Below are 7,112 nucleotides of genomic sequence, written 5' to 3' on the forward strand. Positions count from 1 at the left end.
GGCTTGTGTAATGTAGGGAAGAAAGGAGATGTGGTAGACATCACCCAGATAGAATGGAAGGATATGGTAACATGAGAAGAGCAGAATGTGGAAAATGAAAACTCTAGGGAAAGCCTGAGTCTCTGGCTTAGTCAACAGAGCAGAGCAATATCATTAGCCAACATAAAACAATAAACAAGAAATAAATTTGTAAAAAAAGAAAATCGGTCTCCTTTAGAACATGACAAGGGGCACTTGTGGGACATGAAGTTTGAAATGTCCAGGAACAGCAGGATAAATGTAGGAATAAACAGTAGGAAAGTTAGTCTGAAGCTACAGAGAGGGGAGTTACTGGCATAAGTGAGGCTCTCGTTCAATGAGAGGGGATGAAATCACCAAAGGAGAGTGTATCACATCGCAGGTCTAGAGAACTGAGGCTAGAAGCTCAGAGAACAGCAGCACTGAAGAAGTAGAACAAAGAAGCAAGACAGAAAAGTGACATCAGAGACAGAAGGAATTATTCATACTGATGTTTAACTAAACAAGAACAGAATTTCAAATAAGGATGGATAGACATCATCAAATATCCTAGGTGGGTTCGGAAGAGTCTTTGAGGTTTGGGGATTTGGAGGTCATGGATAAACTTTCATGTCCAATACAGGCCAGATTTCTCCAATGTGAGGGAACATCCTTGCTGTTTACCTGTGAGAGAGCAAAAGAACATTTGAAGCAACACTTCTTCTTGATTTCAAAAAAGTTAACAGTCAGCACAGTACCGTGGCTAACACATGGCCTTTCAGCCAGACCACGTGGTGTTCAATCTTGAGTTGCAGGTTATTGGCTGGGTTACCTGGCAGATTGCTTATTATTTCTGTGTTTCAGTGTCTTCAATGGAAAAATGAAGATGACAATAATAATATCTACCTCATAGGTTCTTGAAAAGAAGAAAATGATTTGATAGAAGCAAAATGCTTGGGGGAGTACTTCATAAATGCTAAGTATGATGTTAAGTGTAAGCACTTTCTATTATTTTTATCTACTTTGAAATGAAGGCTCAAAGTAAAAATAAAGATGAAAAAAAAAGAGATTATATGACAACAGAGAGAGATTGAAAGTGACCTTAACAGAATTTGGGAAAGAAAAACTGAAAAAAAAAAGCAAATAAATCATTGCAGGAATTATAAGCTAGCAAGGCAAATACATAAATATTAAAAATAGGTAGACCCTTTTGTCATTAGAAATTATATTGAAATGTCAAATCATTAAATGTTTCAAATATTTTAAATGTAAAATGCATTTAAGGTTTTTTTCGTGTTATGTATATGCAGTTATGGAAAAATCACATGCTTCAGATCTTTTTACGTTTCTTCAAAGCATTACTTTAAATGCACACTTTGAGGCTTTTCTTTTCTATGTTAATAAGCTCTTTACCTGAACTTCTATCAGTAAAATGAAGGAAGAGCCAAGATATAATCAGTAAGTGAAGACACTCAATCATCATATTTTTAGGTCAAAGCTTTCTCTTTTTCATCAATGGCAGCTTATTAATGTATTTAATTCTAACTTTATCTTTTGAATATAAATTTAAGAAATAAATGAAATTTGGAGTTCTCATCTTAACACCAATATTTCTAATTAGTAAAAGAAATTTGTAAGCTAAATAAACATCTTCTGTCTGGAACATCATCAGTTCTGGCCATGACTCCCTTGAATAAAATTTATTTATTATTTTTAAAACATCTCATAATGTGATATCATATATTTTATTCATATTATCTTATTTTGAGTTTTGTTTGAAAGGATTATTTGTTAATTAGTAATGCGGGATAGTTATTCTGAAGCTAGTTTTCTGAATAAGAAAAATGTTTTATGTAGCATTTATCTTATTTTTTTACATCTATCTTTTTTCACATGTGTATTTTAATCTTTTGAACATTGGTTTTTCTGTACTTTTCTATAACATTACATAGTTAGTCTTAGATTCATGTCTGAGTTTAACCAAGAATTTTTAAAGACTCTTGAGCTGGTTTCAATTCATTGTACGTGATGCTCTAGCTTTTAAGATTTCTTACTTAAAATGTGAATAATGGAAAACCATATATAACAAAAATATCTTAATTTTGGAGATAGATCATGACTGTTATTGTCCAATAATATGACAAACTCTGCTTCTTAATGTGGGTGTGTCAATGTGTGTGTAGTTGAAATTTTAAAGGAATTGGGATGTTGATATGATTTTTGTTAAAAATGTTTTTGAGAAACTTGTAAGATATTTTTAGCACCCAAAAGACAATTCCTGCTTTTCTATAAATCTTACTAAGTATCACATAAATGAAGTTAAACATGCTACTTTTTTTCAATATAATTAAGTAAAAATAAGGACAAAAAACACATAAAACTCTTGAACTCCAAAGGAGTAAGTTAGCAGCATTGAGTGTAAATAATGTTTATGTAGTAAACATAATTGGGCTGCAAGTGAAAAGAGGTTATATATTTAAACCGACTCAACCATCAGTGAAGATATTCTGGAGGAGGTGAGTTTGTTGGACCTGTGTGAATAAAAGACAGGGAAGACTTTCTTGGATTCCTTTTTTCTTTCTAGCTGGTATTTGAATAAATGTGAGTGGGTGAGATCACCCAGGCAGAGTGTGAATTGAGGGCAAATTGAGAAGTGTGAATTGTAAAGCAAACGGGGTCAATGAAACAACCCAGGGGAGACACATATTTTAAAAATGGATACCAGAAACACTAAAGAAAATAAGGGGGAACAAAAAGCAAAATGGGGGCAAATCAGGAGAAAGCAGTACCTTGGAGGAGAAATATTGGGGCAAAAGACATTTTGAGCAAAGGGAACATAGGTATTTGAAAAGGAGAAAGTATTCAATCCATTAATGCTATAGAAAGTTCAGGGACAGAAATTCTCCCACAGCTGGATAATTTAGAAGACACTGGTGACCTTTACCAGAGGAAAGAGCAATTGCTGGTATTCGATGCCATATTTCAGGGTGACAAGCACTGGTGATTATTGGTGAGTAAAGAGGGGAAAATAGAGACAGCTATTATAGACTATTCTCTCTGGAAATTTGGCTGTGAATGGACGGGGATAACGGGATATGGGAATGGGTCATGTCAACTACAAATTGGCATTTTCCATTGGCACTTGCCATCTACCTCTACAAGGATTAAATCATGTGCAGCTGCAGCTGCTGACTTTCAACACCCCTTAAAAGGGGTTCAGGGTGGAGAGCTGAAATAAGCCACTCTGTGCTCTGGGATACACTGGCAGAACAGGTCTTCAGATAGTTAGATATTTTCAGGAGCCAATTTTATGAGCCTTGTATCTCCTCATATCTAGAAAAGAACTAAAATCCTTCATGGTGACGTCTGCTCCTCGTGACTAGGAGTAACCTGCATGAAACTAGCAGAAACCTTCTGTAAAAAATATGTGCTTGATTGCATGTATTCCCCCCTCACCAAAATCACATATATACTGACCTTCCCCCCTGCCCCTTTGGGGCAGTTTCTCAGAGCTATCTGGGATGCTGTCTCCCGGCCTGCAATCTTCATTTTGCCCCAAATAAAACTTAACTCTCAACTCTCACGTTGTGCATTTTTCCTTTCTTTTTTTTTTCTCTTTTGTGGTACGCGGGCCTCTCACTGCCATGGCCCCTTCCGCCGTGGAGCACAGGCCCCGGACGCGCAGGCTCAGTGTCCATGGCTCACAGGCCCAGCCGCTCTGCGGCACGTGGGATCCACCTGGACCGGGGCACGAACCCGCGCCCCCAGCACCAGCAGATCGACTCCCAACCACTGCGTCACCAGGGAAGCCCTGTGCATTTTTTCTTAAGTCGAGAGTCACATAACCTTGGAGTAAACATAGGGTCATAATAATTGTAATAAAACACTATTTTGGGCCATCCACAAAATCTTTTCAACGTTTTAGGGAGTCCCTGAAAATGTATCATTTGCAATCAAAACCCTAGTCCTTGAGCCACATGGAGTCCCTCATGCCCCCAGCATGTGTATGTCAGCACAGTTCTCTCAACTTGATGACTCTGTTTTCTCTCCAACTTTGGCTGCTTTTGCTGTCGTTGCTGTGTGACATCACCAATTCCTTTTCTTTTAAATATAAAATATAACTTAAGTCACTGGGTCCTCTTCCTCCTTTTTTCTGATGTGTGCCGTCTTTTCCACATCTTTAATTTCTGCTGTGACAGCATCTCTCTGAAGTGGGGAAAACACCACTCTAATCTTACAACTACACATAATGAGCTTTACAGTATGGAGAAAGCATTGTAATTTCCTTGAATGGAAATTATTAATTTTAAACCACAAAACCTAACCAAATCCCATCACACAAAAAAACTAAAAATATTTACCCTGTATTGTTCTGTCTCTACCACATGGGCAGAGTAGCTGGGATTTTTTTCCCTGATACTAGCGTTATGTCATTTTTAACATCTTCTCTTCTTGGCATTTGAACAGAAGCTATTGGAGTAAATAATAGAGCCACAAAATAGTCTGAGTAGCACATACTGAATCAGTATTGATGGAGCAGAGAAACTTGGAAGAGCAAATTAGAAGTAATCCCATGGACTTCAGAGCACAGAATGAGAAGCAGATTGGAAATGGCTGGCTATAGATGGATTGAGAACATTTATGTATTTCCTGGATTTTGCTTTAAAAAGTGTACCTTGAGTGAGGTACATAATCTGAATGAGCAAATTAATGTACAATAATTAAATATCCAGCCAATAAAGTTACACCAAGTAAACCATAGCTTACAAATCTCAGACACTTCAGAAAAATTTTAGAATCACTATTTGATAGGCTAAGACAAAATTAGTTCAGTCTCATTAAAATACTGAAATCAAACCTCGTTATTTTTTTAATCAACATGAAATTAAATGTTTACTTTTCAAAAATTTGTTGTCATTGCTTACTAGAGAAAATTAACTGTTTCATTATTTATCATTAGTGGCTCATTTATGTAATGTGCCACTTTGTTTAGTTTTTCATCTTTGAAAAATTAACAATGAATTTGGTTTCTTTGAAGCTCCAGACCCTTATATTTATATGCAAAGTTGTCCACAGAATCTATTTTATGCTATTCTTTTTTAAACTGGTACACACTCTTCACACCTATATTTCAAATGTGGAAATGCATATTTGCAAGCAGTAATACAAAAGCATACATGAAGAATGCATAATCTCTGAAAATTGTGAAAACATCCCCGCTACCAACACATTTCTAAATACAAAACTGACTACCATATTGTTACTTCTGTGTAGCAGAAGTTCATTTTCAAAACAGATAAAATTCAGTCTTTAGATGTGAATGGTATGAATGACAGTCTTTTCTTTCTTTTTTTTTTTTTAATTTCTTAGTTGTTTGGGATCCTTAAGCATGCAAGTCTCAAAGGGGAGGGTCCACAAAGGAACCAGGGTTGTCTTATGGCACCCAGTTAAGCCAGAGCTGGGAATGCCTCTGGGTCATCCACGTCAGGAGCAGAAGCACTTGACTTGTCAGTCCTGATGCCACGGTTTGGACGTCCACCACGCTCACGGCCACCTCGTCCTCCCCTGCCACCACGTCCTGGGCGGCCAGGCTCTCCAAAATTGATCTCCAGCTGAGACGTTATATCATTTGCTGGCTTCCGGAAATGGTGATCCATAACCGAGTCTTCAGCGTGAACCTCTTCACTCTTTGACTTATGAAGAACAAATCCCTTCTTCCACTGCCCGTCAGCACCTTCTTTTAGTTTTCAGATGTTAAATTCTACTTTTGCCCGGTCCTTATTTTGAATAGCCTTCCACACATCCAAAGTCATTTCTTTTGGGTCTTCTTCCTTCACTTTTCAACTTCATTCTCCTTATTTTCAGTGTCTGCCACTGGATGTTCTTCACATTCAGGTGTTTCCTCAGTCACATTTGATTGCTCCAAGTCAGTTAATTCATCTTTGACAGTTCCCCAGCTGTGAGATCCGCTACCTCCACGCTTGTCCTCATGCTTCAGGCCAGATCTGTCACTTCCACTATGCCTATCAAATTCACGTTTGTCACGAGAATCAAAGCCATCTCCCCGGCCCATTCCCCGTCCACAACCTCCTCGACCTCTTCCAAGAGGTCGCCACCAGGGAAGCCCCCCACCCTTTTCTTCAAGTGGCTTTTCAAATCGTCTCTCACGAGGTGGTTGCCTTTCTGGTCTCCTCTCAATTATCTTCTCTTCACCCTGAAGTTGTTGATCAGGTCTTCTCCCAACGCGTCTTTTTCCTTCTTTCTTAAGTGCCACAGATGGCTGCATCTCCTCCTTCTTGTCAACCACGCCGATGCTGGGAGGCAGCGGGTTCTTGATGTCTTTCTGGGACTCTTTATGCAGCTGTTTGCCCACCGCGTTGGAGTTTGGGCTACGGCCTGAGCTGCGCTCTTGGCCCCAGGGCCCCCAAAGCCGCCCCCGCCGGCTTCTTTTTTCTTGTTCTCTGCTGCCTTCAGCACCTCGAAGGGGTCCGATTTGTTGTCAAATAGCTGGTCGAATCGGTTGGTGACCACGCAGCCGAAGCCTTCCTGTAAGTGCCCAGGCATGATGGTGGCTCGGCGTCGCATTCCTCCACGGATTGCAGCAGACCGCGCCGAGCTGAGAGTGCCTGCTTCAGCTCTTCCCACAAGATGGCCAGGCTATTCTTTTTGAATAAATTCTTAAATGAACATTACTTCCGCTTTCTTCCCAAGACCTTTTTATATTCATATAAGATTGTTATCCAGATGATTTATTCTTTGCTGATTAAAGATGAAGAAGACCATAAGTTTATTAATTGTTAGATTTATATGTGCAACGTGAAAGTGAGTGAATCAAATGTAAATCCCATGTCGTGTGCAAATGCACAATAGGTTTATGTAATCTAACAAATTTATAAAGGAAATTTGACGGTATGCACTAAAAATTATTTTGCGGCACACATAACATAAAATTTGCATTATAAACCAAGATACTGTCTGCAACTCACATATGCAGGGGAACATGTCTGCATCCTCAAAGCCGCTCTAACCCTACAAGTACACATAAAGAGCTTTATAGTATGGAGAAGGCATTGCGATTTCCTTGAATGGAAATTATTAATTTTAAGCCACAAACC

General features: G+C 38.6%; 1 pseudogene across 1 annotated transcript; it reads right to left on the bottom strand.

Annotated features, from left to right (window-relative positions):
* Positions 1-5,377: 5,377 nt before the first annotated feature.
* On the bottom strand, positions 5,378-6,643 carry LOC309974812 (SERPINE1 mRNA-binding protein 1-like; annotated as a pseudogene). Its single transcript has one exon. The product of its transcript is annotated as an SERPINE1 mRNA-binding protein 1-like (transcript).
* Between the last annotated feature and the right edge of the window lie 469 nt (positions 6,644-7,112).

The sequence above is a fragment of the Leucopleurus acutus genome, assembly GCF_964270905.1.
Source record: "Leucopleurus acutus genome assembly, chromosome: 18".
Lineage (NCBI taxonomy): Eukaryota > Metazoa > Chordata > Mammalia > Artiodactyla > Delphinidae > Leucopleurus > Leucopleurus acutus.